The sequence below is a fragment of the Aquarana catesbeiana genome, linkage group LG01 (assembly GCF_042186555.1).
Source record: "Aquarana catesbeiana isolate 2022-GZ linkage group LG01, ASM4218655v1, whole genome shotgun sequence".
In the NCBI taxonomy this organism is placed as follows: Eukaryota; Metazoa; Chordata; class Amphibia; order Anura; family Ranidae; genus Aquarana; species Aquarana catesbeiana.
The window spans coordinates 140040670-140058943 of NC_133324.1; the positions used below are offsets into that span (position 1 = coordinate 140040670).

General features: G+C 43.3%; 1 long non-coding RNA gene across 1 annotated transcript in view; it reads right to left on the reverse strand.

Annotated features, from left to right (window-relative positions):
• LOC141120928 (uncharacterized) overlaps positions 1-18274 on the reverse strand; it is a 251647-nt gene that overhangs the window by 113922 nt on the left and 119451 nt on the right. The window lies entirely within an intron of this gene.

Genomic DNA, 18274 nt, shown 5'->3' on the forward strand with positions numbered 1-18274 from the left:
TATGAGGGGGCCAGCAGCATCTGCGTGCACAGGCATAGGTGGATGTGGTTTGTCCTCAGGCAGTGCACTTTTGTCTCTGTTTAGTATTGTTGCCTGTGCTATCCAGCCACAGCATGCAAGGAGGGGGTGGACTGGCTTAGTAAACCATCCTCATTCTCCTCATCCTCTTTGACCAAAGCTGACACTAATGAGCAGTTCACCACAGCTGCCAGAGTGGCTTATTCTGCCTCCTTGTCCACAGCTACACCGGCCATAGCCCCAGCATCAGGCATGGAGGAGTCAGCTGAATTATTTGAACACAGCATCAACCACTTGCTTCTTGAGGATGCACAGACATTACTTGATTCTGATGTTGATTCCGAGGTAGAGGAAGCGAGTAACATGAGCCTACAGAGAGGGGAGAACACTGATAAATAACAAATTGGCAGTCATGTCCCCCCAGCTGCAGTGTCCTCCAGAGGGAGCCATTATGGAAGAGTAGAGAGCAGCTACCCTAGTCCATCAGATTATGGAGCTGTTATCTCCCGGCCCACTTTACACAGCTCAGCTGTCGGGTTTTTTTTAGCACATGTGCATCCGCTTGCACTGTTGCAATTTGCAATCTCTGCAACAAGCAGATCAAGCGTGGCAAACACCAGCCATTTGAGTAATACATGCTTGACAAGGCAATAAACCTCCCACCACTCAGCCCATTGGCAAGAGCACCTGAAAGCCACACACAAGGGACACAGTTCTTCTCCTCCTCACTCCTGACCTTTCATGTCCCTGCTATATCTCATGACCTCTCAGCAGCCTCCACTGACAGAGATGATGGTATAGCAAAAGGTGTCACAGGTCCTTGCAACACGTCTCCCAGCAGTGCACCACCAGCTGTAGAGTATAACGGAAATTTCTCTACCTCAGCTGCTGCTGTCTAAATTCCAGCTTGTCCAAATTGCTGGCTTTACAACTCTTGCCTTTCCGTCTGGTGTATTCTGCCCCATCCATGAATTCGCAGAATGTGCTGTACCCAAATAGCAGGTTCCCAGTCGCTATTTCTTTGCACGTAAGGCCATTCCAGCTCTGTACCATCAGGTGGAAGGCAATATTTTGACATCGTTGGGCATGGGAGTCTACTGCAAGGTCCACTTAACTGCTGTCACATGGTCTAGCAAGCATGGTCAGGGATGATATATTTTGTTCACAGCACACTGGGTAGGAAGGATGAAGGGCAGGGCTCAGTGCTGGAGCTTGTTTTTCAGCCACATCTCTATACAGCTGGTGGTGATGATGTGATATCTGTCAGCTCCACTCCCTCCTCTTCCTCCTCTTCCTCCATGCCCTCCTTTGCTGGATTGTTTCTATGAACCACCAGTACCCCCTAAGCCTTCAAAGGGCCATTCAACGAGTCAAGTTAAAAGATGCCATGCAGAGCTTTATCTGGTCTGTCTAGGGGACAGATGAGCTAAGAGGGTTTTTTTTTGGACTTTAAATGAGACGTGTGGGAACACATGTCTCCATCCCTATATCTGTTTACAAAAAAAGAGGGGTTGGGACTTTGAATGAGGTAAATACAGCAAGGGGACAGGAGCCACACCGGAGCAGAGATTCTTTCAGCTCCGCAGGGTCAGGCCCAGAGGTAGTTCACACCACAGAAGCTTGAGCTAGGAATGGTGGTGTGTGATAACCTTCTGTCTCTCCTTCGACAGGGAAAGTTGACACATGTGTTATGCCTAGCACATGTCCTCAATTTGGTGGTGCAGCATTTCTTAAACAGGTACCCAGGTTTGGAAGATCTTCTAAGAGCTTCAAAATCCCAATGACAGCGTTTGCATCATATGGTGGAAGATTATCTGGGGGGGAAAACAGACATGGAGAGCTTTCCAGTAGATGATCCACTAGGTTTCTGGACCCTGAGAATAGACCACTGCTCAGAACTTGCCCAGTATGCAATTGTGCTGCTGGGCTGCCCTGCATCCAATGTGCTTTCTGAACGGGCATTCAGTGCTGCCGGAGGTTTTGTGACAGATAAAAAAGCGCACCTGTCCACAGACTCTGATGATCAGCCGACATTTGTCAAAATGAATTAGTCCTGGATTAGCAGTAGCTATCAAGCCCCTGATGCCGATGTTGCTGATAAACTATTATTGGGATCACAAATCTCTGCAAGACTGTCTAGGCTAACTAGCTTTGTGAGTGTTGATTTTATCTTGAAGTTATTTTTTGGTATCATGGGCACAATTAAAGTGTCTGTTAACCTAAAAAAACAAAAAAAACAACAGATCCTGTTCCCTTAAAGCATGTTATACAGCACAGTGCTTGTGCTGTGTAATTTGGCCCCTTCTCCTATTTATAAAATGTCCATCTGTACCTATATCAGAGTGGCTCCATGCGCTCACGTGACTCCTCGGCTCTCTCTCTCCTCTCTTCCCCTACTCCCCGGCTGACGTCATTGGGATTGCTAGGCCCCGCCCGCTATAGCTGTCAGCAGAAGAGAGAGCGGAGGAGCTCTAATATAGGTACAGATCTGCATATTTTTTATATAACACAGGCACGGGGACACATATTGTTATGTTACAGAGGGGATAGCAGGTTTTTATAATAGTGGCTTAACAACCAATTTACCACCCAAGGACCAATTTCTCCGCACCTGTTTGACAGGTGCATCAAATTTAAATTTTGTACAGCCATGCCAATTCTTGCTTTCATCAAGAGTACCTCTAGAACAGTGGTTCTCAACTCCTATCCTCAGGACCCACTAACAGGCCAGGTTTGCAAGATAACTGAAATACATTACATTACCAGGTCTAGTCTGCATCTCCCCAAGGTAATATTTAAAATCTGGCCTGTTAGTGGGTCCTGAGGACAGGAGTTGAGAACCACTGCTCTAGAAGGTTATGGGGTGAAGGCACCAACAGCACCCAAAGACCTTTTTTTTTCACAACTGTTTGACAGGGGTATCAAATTACATTTTTTTTACAGCAAGACGAATTCTTGCTTTTATCAAGAGTACCTCTAGAAGGTTATAGGGTGAAGGAACCACCAACACCCAAAGATCAATTTTTCTGCAACTGTGTGACAGGGGCAACAAATTTCAATTTTTTACAGCAAGGCCATTTCTTGCTTTCATTAAAAGTACCTCTAGGGGCTTACTGGGTGAAGGCACCAACACCCAAAGCCACATTTTTCCGCAACTGTTTGACCGGATTGTCAAGTTTCAATTTCTTACAGCAAGGCCAATTCTTGATTTCATCAACAGTACCTCTAGAAAGTTATGGGGTGAAGGCACCACCAACATCCAAAGACCAATTTTTCTGCAACTGTGTGACAGGGGCATCAAATTTCAAGTTTTACAGCAAGGGCAATTCTTGCTTTCATTAAAGGTACCTCTAGAAGGTTACTGGGTGAAGGCACCACCAGCACCCAAAGACCAATTTTTCCGCAACTGTGTGACAGCCAGGGCATCAAATTTAATTTTTTTACAGCAAGGCAAATTCTTGCTTTCATCAAGAGTACCTCTAGAAAGTTACGGGGTAAAGGCACCACCAACACCCAAAGACCAATTTTTCTACAACTGTTTGAAAGGGGCATCAAATTAATTTTTTTTACAGCAAGGCCAATTCTTGGTTTCATCAAGTGTACTTGCTATAGGGTTACGGTGTGAACATCAACATCCAAAGCCCAAATTTTACACACCTGTTACTTCTATCCAAAGTCTCCGAAAGAGAAACCAGACTTTATCTAAAAAAAATTGTTAATCTTGGCCTGAGTGTACTATAACTTGGCTTCTTCACATACGGCTTGCGCACTGTGGTGCAAAACTTTGTTATTTCCATCCAAAGTCTGCCAAAGAGACACCAAAATTTATTCAAAAAATCTCTAATCTTGTTCCAAGTGCACTAAAATGTGGCCTTATCATACAGACTGGCTCCCCAAGGCTGTTGTTCACAAAATTCATAAAGAAATCAGGGAAAATCTATTTAAATGTCATTTTATTTTATTTTATTTTTATAAATTTCAGTTTTGCTGCAGTAGGTTCTATATACACAGTACAGATACGCCACTTTACAGGCAAACTGAGGGGACCCCCAGGCACTATCTTTAAAGGAATTTTTTTTTAATGGTTTCACGTTAAGCATCATTAACCACTTCATCTCCGGAAGGTTTACCCCGCTTCCTGACCAGGCCATTTGCGGCTCTGTACCCAAATAACAATTTTTTTCTTTTTTTCCAAAAAGAGAGCTTTCTATTGGTGGTATTTGATCACCTCTGGGTTTTTTATTTTTTTTGTTCTAGAAACAAAGAAGGACCAACAATTTTAGAAAAAAAAAACAATATTTTTTACTTTCTGCTCTAAAACACATCCAAAAAAATGTAAAAAATCAAATTTATTTATCAATTTAGAGCACTGTGTATTCTGCTACATATTTTGGTAAAAAAAATCCCAATAAGCGTATAATAATTGCTTTGCGCAAAAGTTATAGCGTCTACAAAGTATGGAATATTTTTATTCATTTTTTATTTATTTTACTAGTAATGGTGGCAATCAGCAAGTTATAGCAGGACTGCAATATTGCAGCGGACAATGTGGACACCTAACTGACACTTTTGACACTTTTTTTTTGGGACCAGTGACACTAATACAGTGATCAGTGCTAAAAATATGTGCTGTCATTGTACTAATGACACTGGCAGGGAAGGGGTTAACATCAGAGGTGATCAAAGGGTTAACTGTGTGCCTGACCAGTGCTTTACTACATGGGGGAGGTGCTTTTACTAGTGAAAGACAGGGATCTGTGTTTCTGCTTTACAGAAACACAGGGCCCATGTCTTCTGTACTGACAGAATGACAATCTGCCTTGTTTACTGGCATTCTGTCAGTGAACTGAACGATTGGTGGGTCCCGGCAGACATCGGGTCCGCGGGACCCACTGAACAGCACCCGCTGTGTAAAATTGCGCCCAAAACCCGGAAGTGCAGAATCGACTATATAAATACGTGATTCTGCACAGAATGGCTTCCCTGTAGCAGTAAATCTGCTATGGGGTGGTTGGGAAGTGGTTAAAATCATTGCTCCTTTAAAAGATTTAAAAGATTGCATTGGTACATGTCCCCCAGGGTAGTATCCAGGCCCCCGAACCCTTTTTATGACCAATAATTTACATATAAGCCTTTAACCACTTGCCGCCCGCCATATAGCAGAATGACGGCGGCAAAGTGGTTTCAAAATCCTGACTGGACGTCATATGACGTCCGCAGGATATTGAGCCACTGCGCGCCCCCAGGGGCGCGCATCGCGGCGATCGTTGTTGCGGGGTGTCAGACTGACACCCTGCAGCACCGATCTAGGTAAAGAGTCTGTGACGGAGACTCTTTACCACGTGATCAGCCGTGTCCAATCACGGCTAATCACGATGTAAATAGGAAGAGCTGGGATCGGCTTTTCCTCACTCGCATCTGACAGACGAGAGTAGAGGGGAGCCGATCGGCTGCTCTCCTGACAGGGGGAGTCTGTGCTGATTGTTTATCAGCACAGCCCCCCTCGGATCCTACCCAGGACCACCAGGGAAGCCGCCCAGGACCACCAGGGAAGCCGCCCAGGACCACCAGGGACACCAGTCACACTGGAGCAAAAGGTATGCCCCTAGACCCCCAGGGACATACTAATCAGTGCAAAGGCAGCTGCCAATCAATGCCCAGGCAGCTGCCATTCAGTGCCCACTCCAATGCCTACCACCAGGGATGCCTATCAGTGCAGCATATCAGTGCGGCGTATCAGTGCCCATCAGTGCCACGTATCAGTGCCCATCAGTGCCGCCTATCAGTGCCCATCAGTGCCGCCTATCAGTGCCGCCTGTCAGTGCCCAGCAGTGCCACCCATAAGAACCCATCTTTGCAGCCTTTCAGTGCCCATCAGTGTCGCCTATCAGTGCCCATCAGTGCCCACCAGTGCCACCCAGTGCCACCCATGAGTGCCCATCAGTGCCGCCTATCAATGCTCATCAGTGCTGCATATCAGTGCCACCCATCAGTGCCGCCTACCAGTGCCCATCAGTGCCGCATATCAGTGCCCATCGTCAGTGCCCATCAGCTCATTGGTGCCACCTCATCGCTGCTGCCTTATCAGTGCCTGTCAGTGCCGCCTTATCAGTGCCCATCAGTGAAAGAGAAAACTTAATTATTTACAAAATTTTTAAACAGAAACAAAAGCAAAACTTTTATTTTTTTCAAAATTTTCTTTTTTTATTTGTTTCGCAAAAAATAAAAACCACAGAGGTGATCAAATACCACCAAAAGAAAGCTCTATTTGTAGGAACAAAATGATAAAAATTAATTTTGGGTACAGCGTAGCACGACCGCGCAATTGTCATTCAAACTGCGACAGTACTGAAAGCTGAAAATTGGTCCGGGCAGGAAGGTGTCTAAGTGCCCTGTATTGAAGTGGTTAAAATAGGAACTTTTGATTTTTCAAGTTCGGGTCTCATTGACTTCAATGAAGTTCATCGTTCGAGTCCAAACTTTTGCAATGTTCGAGAGTTCTGGGGTGACCCAAACCGGGGGGGCATTTGGCCCATTTCTACTCCTTACTAGGAGTGAGCCGAACACCCCCCCCCCCCGTTTGGTTCCCACCAGAACATGCGAACAGGCAAAAAATTTGTTTGAACACGCGAACACCGTTAAAGTCTATGGGACATGAACATGAAAAAGTGCTCATTTTAAAGGCTTATATGCATGGTATTGTCTTAAAAAGTGTTTGGGGACCCGGGTCCTGCCCCAGGGGACATGCAATAATCCAAAAAAAAGTTTTAAAAATGGCCCTTTTTTCGGAAGCAGTGATTTTAATAATGCTTAAAGTGAAACAATAAAAGTGTAATATTCATTTAAATTTCGTACCTGGTGGATGTCTATAGTATGCCTGTAAAGGGGCGCATGTTTCCCGTGTTTAGAACAGTCTGCCAGCAAAATGACATTTCTAAAGGGAAAAAAAAGTCATTTAAAAGTGCTAGAGCTAGTTCCGGCTATAATGAATTGTTGGGGAAAAAAGTAATTTAAAAGTGCCAAAGCTAGTGCCGGCTATAATGAATTGTTGGTCCGGCAATACACATAAAAGTTCATTGATAAAAACAGCATGGAATTTCCCCACAGGGGAACCCCGAACCAGACCCCCACAGGGTTTCCCCTGTGGGGAAATTCCATGCCATTTTTATCAATTAACTATATTGCCGGGCCGACAATTCATTATAGCCGGCACTAGCTCTAGCACTTTTAAATTAATTTTTTTCCCCAACAATTCATTATAGCCGGCACTAGCTCTAGCACTATTAAATTACTTTTTTTCCCCACAATTCATTATAGCCGGCACTAGCTCTAGCAATTTTAAATGACTTTTTTTCCCTTTAGAAATGTCATTTTGCTGTCAGACTGTTCTAAACATGGGAAACATGCGCCCCTTTACAGGCATACTATAGACACCCCCCAGGTACATTGGGGATAATTGGGAAAAATGCTCTTTACATTGGTGGTCAGTGGAATCAATGTGCCCTTACAGATAGCTAAAAAGATTATTGGTGCCAATGGTTACATATCTTGGATGCAGAAATTACTCACTGCTCAAGTGACCCCTAAAACCTCTGGAGGGAGACAGATTAAAATCACCATATCATTATTCTATGATGCTAATGTTATTGTTACCATTAGAGATTCCCCTTCACTTCCTGTCTCACAGGCAACTCCCCTAACAGGCCGCAGACATCAGTACTAAGCTCAGAGGGGGTTTAAACCTTTCCCATACTATCCAAAAATAAAAGAAACAGATTTTGAAGTTTTGCAAGGAGTAATGCATTTGCCTAGCGATGAAGATTGGGAGGGGAAGAATACTGAGTAAGCTAAAGCTCTAATATGTTTCAATGACTGCTGCATTGAAGTGAAGTGTATGGAGCACTTGTATGTGTGTTCTGTGTAGCCGTCTCACCCCTGTGTGAACTCCCCTTACACTATGCTGTGCGCAGTAGAGGGCTTCTCACTGGCTTCCCTATACTTCCCTCCAATATGTTTGCTTTGGCAGCTTCCAAGTGAGTCCAAATATCTTTTTCAGTTAGATCAGAAATTCACAAAAATGTGGCAACATAAAAAGAACCCATGCTTGCCACTAAACATACAAATTCATATTCAGCATATGGATTCTTATGCCAGTCATTGTCTAGCTCTCTTTTTAAGGCTGGATTCACACAGGCATCAAAAGCTCTTGGCAAGTAATTTTGACACTATCCAAAATATCAGCCATCCATGTTCAAACAAAAATACAGAACACTTTTATTTTCACCAAAACAAAAAACAAAAAGACCACTAATGAATTCTTCCTCAGATCAGCACTGGCAGGGAATGCTCTGCCCTGCATTTTTGTTTTTTAACATGGTATGCTGGTGATATCTTCATTTGCGACTTATGTTGTTGGTAGTTTTTAAGTATGCAGTAGGCTTTAAATAGCTCCAGAGGTTTAAAAAAGCTCTGCTTTTGTGCAAAAAAATGGCCCCTCCTTAGTCTAATTATTTTACATTTATTTACAGAAAGAAAAAAATCAGACAGCAAAAAAAAAAAAAAAAAAGTAAAATAAAAAATGCAAAGTGGCAGCACAAAAATATTTAAACACATAAAATGAGAAAAACATAAATAAGATAGCAAAATAAATAAGATAGCATAAATAAGATAACAAAATAAACAAAACTGCCCTAAATAAACCCCTAACAGCAACCACACCCACAAAATAAAGAAAAATGGGGTGAATGTTTTTTTTTAAGGAAACTTTGCCTAAGCAGCTGTAATTATAATTTTCCAGAGAAAGCAGTAATAATGTTGTAAAATCAATATAGCCAAAATCACTGTGCAAATACCTACTTGGTTCATACATGTGTGACAAGAACAATGCAGCTGGTTGTGGTAGTCTTTTGGTCATGACTTTCTATGGATGATGTTTCTACCCATGGCAGGCCCCCACAAGAGATGACAGCCTGCAAAATTTGTCTCAAAAACACGGGTACCAAATGCTCTTCAGCATCCAACTCCATTCTGTCTCGATCTAATGCAAAACTATCCCTAGACATTAGATGACAGACAGATAGTCCTGTAAAAATAAATAATAGACATGCACAATCATTTTGCTCATGCAGACATTCCTAGAAATAGCTTTGTTACAAAGAAACAAATGCAGTTTTCCTGGACTGAATGATGTAGTGAGATCTAGAGGTTCCTTTTCTGCAAAGACTAGATATTGTCCATGCAATCATTTCCAGATACAACCACTCTCAGTCGGTTGAGGTGACAACCATTTCAAGGCATCTGAGGCCCAAGGCAGTGGTTATAACATCCTAACAAAGATCTTCAAGTGCACCCTTTCCTCATTTTACACATTCAATAGAAGGAGTATGGAAAAATTTACAATGGCTGTGTTTTTTTTGTGTTTGGTTTAAGGTTAATAAATAAGCTTAGCTCATGAAGTTTAAAGCAGTAGTAAACCTGGTTGAAAAAAAAAGGACAATTAGGGATAAGACGAACACCCCCCGGTTGGATTCGCAGCAGAACATGTGAACAGGCAAAAAAATTTGTGCGAACACCGTTAAAGTCTATGGGACACAAACGTGAAAAATCAAGAGTGCTAATTTTAAAGGTTTATATGCAAGTTATTGCCATAAAAAGTGTTTGGGGACATGTATCAATGCAAAAAAAAAGTTTTAAAAACCTCTGTTTTTTTCAGGAGCAAGGATTTTAATAATGCTTAAAGTGAAACAATAAAAATTATATATTCCTTTAAATAGTCTGCCTGGGGGGTCTCCTTAGTCTGCCTGTAAAGTAGTGCATCTTTCCCATGTTTATAACAGTACCACAGCAAAATTAAATTTCTAAAGGAAAAAATGTTGTTTAAAACTGCTCGCGGCTGTAATGTACTGTTGGATCCCTGCAATATACAGTGCCAAAAGTATTCACCCCCTTGGCTTTTTACCTATTTTGTTACATTACAGCTTTTAATTCATGTTATTTTTTTTTAATCTGAATTATATGCGATGGATCAGAACACAATAGTCTAAGTTGGTGAAGTAAAATTAGAAAAATATAAAACTATTTTTAAGAAATTAAAAACTGATAATTGGCATGTGCATATGCCACGCATAACTCACGGACCAGGCACATTTTGAGTTTGCAAAAAGGCATGTGGGAGACTCCCAAAATGTATGGAGGAAGGTGCTCTGGTCTGACTAAAATTTAACTTTTTGGCCATCAAAGAAAACGCTATGTCTGGCGCAAACCCAACACATCACATCACCCAAAGAACACCATCCCCATAGTGAAACATGGTGGTGGCAGCATCATGCTGTGGGGATGTTTTTAAGCAGTCGGGACTGAGAAACTGGTCAGAGTTGAGGAAAAGATGGATGGTGCTAAATACAGGGATATTCTTGAGCAAAACCTGTACAATTCTGTGTGTGATTTGAGGCTAGGACGGAGGTTCACCTTCCAGCAGGACAATGACCCCAAACAAACTGCTAAAGCAACACTTGAGTGGTTTAAGAGGAAACATGTAAATGTGTGTGAATGGCTTAGTCAAAGCCCAGACCTCAATCCAAAAGAAAATATATGGTCAGACTTAAAGATTGCTGTTCACAAGCTCAAACCATCCAACTTGATGGAGTTGGAGCAGTTTTGCAAGGAGGAATGGGCAAAAATCCCAGTGGTAAGATGTGGCAAGCTCATAGAGACTGATTCAAAGTGACTTGGAGCTGTGATAGCTGCAAAAGGTGGCTCAACAAAGTATTGATTTTAGGGGGTGAATAGTTATGCACACTTTTTGTTGTTTGCTTCACAATAAAAAAAAATCTTCAAAGTTGTGGCCATGTTCTGTAAATTAAATGATGCAAATCCTCAAATAATCCATGTTCATTCCAGGTTGTGAGGCAACAAAATACGAAAAATGCCAAGGGGGTGAAAACTTTTGCAAGGCACTGTACATGCCCCTGTTAAACAGGAGCAGAAAAATTGGGCCTTGGGTGGTGGTGGTGGTGCCATAACACCGTAACCCCTCACAGATACTCTTGTTGAGCGCAGGAACGGGCCCTGCTGTGAAATATTACATCAAAAATTGTAATTACATGCCTCTGTTGAACAGGGACAAAAAAATTAGGCCTTGGGTAGTGGTGGTGCCACAATATTGTAACCCTCAGCAACACATTGTCCAGTACCAGGAAATGGTAACCTCCCAGGGTCTGGAAATGCGTTACACAAAACTTTCTTCAAGGCCTCCTGAAGATGTTTCATCCTTTGCTCCCTCTGTGAAAGCAGGGTGAGTTCTGCAACTTTACCCTTGTCAAGAAGGGTTGCCAGCCAGTAATGATCCCTCTCCTTGATACCACAAATCCTAGGGTCCTTTTGCAGGCTTTGCAGAATCAGGGAGGCCATGCAGCGTAAGTTTCCAGAGGCATTTGATTCTGAGTCCTCTGGGTCACTAAGGATCACATTATCCGTTACTACCTCCTCCCAGCCACGTACAACTCCTTGGGTTTCTGGGGACTGAAAACCATCCCTTGAAGACTGCTGCTGAGTGTTATCCTCTACATCCATGCTGTCACAATCTTCCTTTTCCTCCTCCTCCTCTTCTTCCTGTGTGTTTGGCGGGCACGCAGGAATGGTATCTGGATAAAGGGGGCCTTGAGAGGTAAGGAAGTCCTCCTCTTCCTCCCGCTGTTCTGCCTCAAGTGCCCTGTCCATGATTCCACGAAGAGTGTGCTCCAGCAGGAAGACTAGAGGGACAGTGTCACTGATGCATGCATTGTCGCTGCTCACCATCCTTGTGGCCTTCTCAAATGGTGACAGGACAGTGCATGCACCCTTGATCAGTAGGTGAAAAGAAGCCAAGCTCCCCTGACCCTGTCCTGGTGCCATACTCACACAGGTACTCATTGATGGCCCTCTGCTGTGTGTGCAGCCGCTGCAGCATTGCCAACGTTGGGTTTCACCTGGTGGGCATGTCACAAATGAGACGGTTGGTGGGCAGGTTGCATTCCCTTTGAATGTCAGCCAGCCAAGCACTGGCATTGTATGACCAGCGGAAATGACCACAGACTTTTCTGGCCTGCCTCAGGAGATCTTGTAAGCCTAGGTACCTGGTCAAGAACAGCTGCACCACCAAATTCAGGATGTGTACCAAACATGGAACATGGGTCAAGTGTCCCTGTCGGAGGGCAGAGAGAAGGTTGGTGCCATTGTCGCATACAACCATTCCTGGCTGAAGCTGGCGTGGCGTCAACCACCTCCGAGCCTGCCCCTTCAGAGCTGACAGAATCTCTGCCCCAATGTGGCTCCTATCCCCTAGGCAGACCAATTCAAGCACCACATGGCATCTTTTAGCCTGACTGCTTGCGTAGCCCCTTGAACGGTTACAGAGCACTGCTGGTTCAGAGGACAAGTCTGCAGAAGAGGCCATAGAGGAAGAAGAAGAGGGGGGTGGGGGAGACAGCTGTGGCAGAATCACCACTAGCATTTTGGAGGCGTGGTGGTGGAACAAGCTCCAACAATAGTGAACCCTGTCCTGCATCCTTCCCAGCTGCCAGCAGAGTTACCCAGTGCGCCATGAAGGAAATGTAACTTCCCTGCCCATGCCTGCTGGAGTCAGCAGTAATATGAACCTTACTGCTGTCCACCCTGTCCAATGAGGCCAAAACATTGCCTTCCACATGCCGGTAAAGAGCCGGAATGGCCTTCTGTGAAAAGAAATGGCGTTTTGGAACCTGCCACTGAGGTACAGCACATTCACAAAAGGGGGCAGAGTCTACCAGCTGAAAAGGCAGCAGTTGCAATGCTAGCAATTTAGCCAAGCTAAATTTTAGACGCTGATCATGTGGATGGCTGGGACCAAATTTCTTTTTACAGTTCAGCAAATGGGGTAGGGAAATTTGCCTGCTAAAATCAATTAGTGGTGTACTGCTAGCAGATTGGCTGCAATTACTTGTGACACCTATTGCTATACTTTCATTCCTCTCAATTAAGGTTTTTGAGAGGACTGTAGGTATAGTAGGGTTGGAGATCCCAGGTGAGGAGCAAAGAAAAGTCCGCCTTTTTCTATGATGTTGGTGTTTCAAGTGCTGCTGCCAACGCACTGCATGGCAGGTTGTCATATGTCTGGTCAAGCATGTGGTGCCCAAGCAGCTGCTGTTCTGGCCACACTTGATCTGCTTCAGACATAGGTTGCAAACAGCAACGGTGCGATCTGCTGCACATGTGTCGAAAAAGGCCCACACCAAGGAACTTTTAAAAGTCAGTGGGGAGTCAGCAGCGCCCTGCACCTGCAGAGCTCTGCGGTGTGATACAATAGGGTGGCTGCCCTTAAGCTGCCCCCTAGAGGACATCCTGCCTCGTTGGAGTTGTGCCTCCTCCTCCTCTCTTCTCTCAGGCACCCAAGTACAGTCAGTGACCTCATCACCCCCTCCCTCCTCGTCACTGGAGCAAACTTGGCAGTATGCTACAGCTGGGGGAACATGACTGCCAGTTTCTTGTCCTTCTGTGGCACCCCCTCTCTCTAGGCTCACGTCACTCCCTTCCTCAACCCGTGAACCAACATCAGAGCCTTCAAATCGCTGTGCATCTTCCAGCAGCATATAACTGACACTGTGGTCGAATGATTCTGGGGACTCTTCCATGCATGATGGTGGGGCTATGGAAGGAGTGACTTTGGACAAGGAGTTGGTGGAATAGGCCGCTTTGACAGCTGCGTTGGAAGGCAAACTACTTTGACCCTGGGTGACAGAGGATGAGAAGGATGAGGACGGCTTTGTTATCCACTCCACCAACTCTTCTGCATGTTGTGGCTCAATAACAAAGCCAGCAGCCGAAAAAAATGACAAGCGTACCCCAGGACCACCTGCAGAGGATGCACCATGTCCATGACCACCACTGTTGACTGTAGACACAGAGGCTGCTTGCCCTCTTTTAGTGGCCTGTGAGCATCTGCCTCTCCTTGGTGGCCTTCCGGACATGATGTATATTTTGTTTTGCAGCACCACACTAAACTGTATTATATACTGAGTACACAGCCTGAAGTGTATTAGAAACTATACACCACCGAATGCACTGATGCACTGTATATATACAGTTGGCTACATTGAAGGCAGAGTATATATATATATATATACTGTATATATATATATATATATATATATATATATATATATATATATATATATATACTAGACTGTATATAAATATATATTCATACACCGCCTGCACTGTATTAGAAACTGTATAATGGCTGCACTGTATTGTATACTGTATTGTAAACTGTACACACTGTATTAGATATTGTGTACACCGCCTGCATTGTATTAGAAACTATACAACGGCTGCACTGTATTACAGTCAGGTCCATAAATATTGGGACATCGACACAATTCTAATCTTTTTGGATCTATACACCACCACAATGGATTTGAAATTAAACGAACAAGATGTGCTTTAACTGCAGACTTTCAGCTTTAATTTGTATTTACATCCAAATCAGGTGAACGGTGTAGGAATTACAACAGTTTGTATATGTGCCTCCCACTTTTTAAGGGACCAAAAGTAATGGGACAGATTAACAATCATCCATCAAACTTTCACTTTTTAATACTTTGTTGCAAATCCTTTGCAGTCAATTGCAGCCTGAGGTCTGGAACACATAGACATCACCAGACGCTGGGTTTCATTCCTGGTGATGCTCTGCCAGGCCTCTACTGCAACTGTCTTCAGTTCCTGCTTGTTCTTGGGGCATTTTCCCTTCAGTTTTGTCTTCAGCAAGGGAAATGCATGCTCAATTGGATTCAGGTCAGGTGATTGACTTGGCCATTGCATAACATTCCACTTCTTTCCCTTAAAAAACTCTTTGGTTGCTTTCGCAGTATGCTTCGGGTCATTGTCCATCTGCACTGTGAAGCGCCGTCCAATGAGTTCTGAAGCATTTTGCTGAATATGAGCAGATAATATTTCCCGAAACACTTCAGAATTCATCCTGCTGCTTTTGTCAGCAGTCACATCATCAATAAATACAAGAGAACCAGTTCCATTAGCAGCCATACATGCCCATGCCATGACACTACCACCACCATGCTTCACTGATATGGTGGTATGCTTTGGATCATGAGCAGTTCCTTTCCTTCTCCATACTCTTCTCTTCTCATCACTCTGGTACAATCTTGGTCTCATCTGTTCATAGGATGTTGTTCCAGAACTGTGAAGGCTTTTTTAGATGTTGTTTGGCAAACTCTAATCTGGCCTTCCTGTTTTTGAGGCTCACCAATGGTTTACATCTTGTGGTGAACCCTCTGTATTCACTCTGGTGAAGTCTTCTTTTGATTGTTGACTTTGACACACATACACCTACCTCCTGGAGAGTGTTCTTGATCTGGCCAACTGTTGTGAAGGGTGTTTTCTTCACCAGGGAAAGAATTCTTCGGTCATCCACCACAGTTGTTTTCCGTGGTCTTCCGGGTGTTTTGGTGTTGCTGAGCTCACCGGTGCCTTCTCTCTTTTTAAGGAAGCTCCAAACAGTTGATTTGGCCACACCTAAAGTTTTTGCTATCTCTCTGATGGGTTTGTTTTGTTTTTTCAGCCTAATGATGGCTTGCTTCACTGATAGTGACAGCTCTTTGGATCTCATATTGGGAGTTGCCAGCAACAGATTCCAAATGCAAATAGCCCACTTGAAATGAAATCTGGACCTTTTATCTGCTCCTTGTAAATGGGATAATGAGGGAATAACACACACCTTGCCATGGAGCAGCTGAGCAGCCAATTGTCCCATTACTTTTAGTCCCTTAAAAAGTGGGAGGCACACATACAAACTGTTGTAATTCCTACACTGTTCACCTGATTTGGATGTAAATACCCTCAAATTAAAGATGAAAGTCTGCAATTAAAGCACATCTTGTTTGTTTCATTTCAAATGCATTGTGGTGGTGTATAGAGCCAAAAAGATTAGAATTGTGTCAATGTCCCAATATTTATGGACCTGACTGTATATACTGTGTACACCACCAGAAGTGTATTTGAAACTGTACACACTATATGAGATACTGTGTACACCACCTGCACTGTATTAGAAACTGTACAATGGTTGCACTGTATTGTAAACTGTATACACCACCAGAAGATTATTAGAAACTGTACACACTGTATTAGATACTGTGTACACTGCCTGAAGTGTATTAGAAAGTATACATCACCGAATGCACTGTATATACAGGCTACACTGAATGCAGAGTAGACTGTCTGTATATATATATATATATATATATATATATATATATATATATATATACACCACCTGACGTGTATTAGAAACTGTACACACTGTATTAGATATGTGTACACTGCCTGCACTGTATTAGCAACTGTACAACAGCTGCACTTTGTTATATACTATGTACACCACCAGAAGTGTATTAGAAACTGTACACACTGTAAGTATTCAGACCCCCTTAAATTTTTCACTCTTTGTGAAAATATTGACCCCCCATATTGACAGAAAAACACAGAATTGTTGACATTTTTGCAGATTTCTTAAAAAAGAAAAACTGAAATATCACATGGTCCTAAGTATTCAGACCCTTTGCTGTGACACGGTATTAGGTCAAAAGGATGCTTCTACTAAATACTGAGCAAAGAGTCTGAATACTTAGGACCATGCGATATTTCAGTTTTTCTTTTTTAAGAAATCTGCAAAAATGTCAACAATTCTGTGTTTTTCTGTCAATATGGGGTGCTGTGTGTACATTAATGAGGAAAAAAATGAACTTAAATGATTTTAAAATGGCTGCAATATAACAAAGAGTGAAAAATTTAAGGGGGTCTGAATACTTTCCGTCCCAACTGTATATATTGTATATTGAGTTGATACACATTTGTATACCACACACAGAGCAACGCCATCACATATACATGAAAAAAATAATTGTTGCTCTACATAAAGATGGCCTAGGCTATAAGAAGATTGTCAAGACCCTGAAATTGAGCTGCAGCACAGTGGCCAAGACCATACAGCAGTTTAAGAGGACAGGTACCCCTCAGAACAGGCCGTGCCATGGTTGACCAAAGAAGTTGAGTGCACGTGCTCAGCATCATATCCAGAGGTTGTCTTTGGAAAATAGACGTATGAGTGCTGCCAGCATTGCTGCAGAGTTTAAAGGGGTAGGGGGTCAGCCTGTCAGTGCTCAGACCATACGCCGCACACTGCATCAAATTGGTCTGCATGGCTGTTGTCCCAGAAGGAAGTCTCTTCTAAAGACGATGCACAAGAAAGCCCACAACAGTTTGCTGAAGACAAGCAGACTAAGGACATGGATTACTGAAACCATGTCCTGTGGTCTGAAGAGACCAAGATAAACTTATTTGGTTCAGATGGTGTCAAGTGTGGCAGAAACCAGGTGAGGAGTACAAAGACAAGAGTGTCTTCCCTACAGTCAAGCATGGTGGTGGGAGTGTCACGGTTTGGGGCTGCATGAGTGCTGCCGACACTGGGGAGCTACAGTTCATTGAGGGAACCATGAATGCCAACATGTACTGTGACATACTGAAGCCGAGCAAGATCCCCTACCTTTGGAGACTGGGCCGCAGGGCAGTATTCCAACATGATAACGACCCCAAACACACCTCCAAGATGACCACTGCCTTGCTAAAGAAGCTGAGGGTAAAGGTGATAGACTGGCCAAGCATGTCTCCAGACCTAAACCCTATTGAGCATCCGTGGGGCATCCTCAAATGGAAGGCGGAGGAGTGCAAGGTCTCTAACATCCACCAGCTCCGTGATGTCATCATGGAGGAGTGGAAGAGGACTCCAGTGGCAACCTGTGAACCTTTAGTGAACTCCATGCCTAAGAGGGTTAAGACAGTGCAGGAAAATAATGGTGGACACACAAAATATTGACACTTTGGGCCCAATTTGGACATTTTCATTTAGGGGTGTACTCACTTTTGGTGCCAGCAGTTTAGACATGAATGGCTGGGTGTTGAGTTATTTTGAGGGGATAACAAATTTTCACTGTTATACAAGCTGTACACTCACTACTTTACATCGTAACAAAGTGTATTTTCTTCAGTGTTGTCACGTGAAAAGATATAATAAAATATTTACAAAAATGTGAGGGGTGTACTCACTTTTGTGAGATATTGTGTGTGTGTATATATATATATATATATATATATATATATATATATATTATCTTCCAATTGTCTTAATTGATTTCAGGTATTAGCACAATTGTGTGTGTGCCAGACA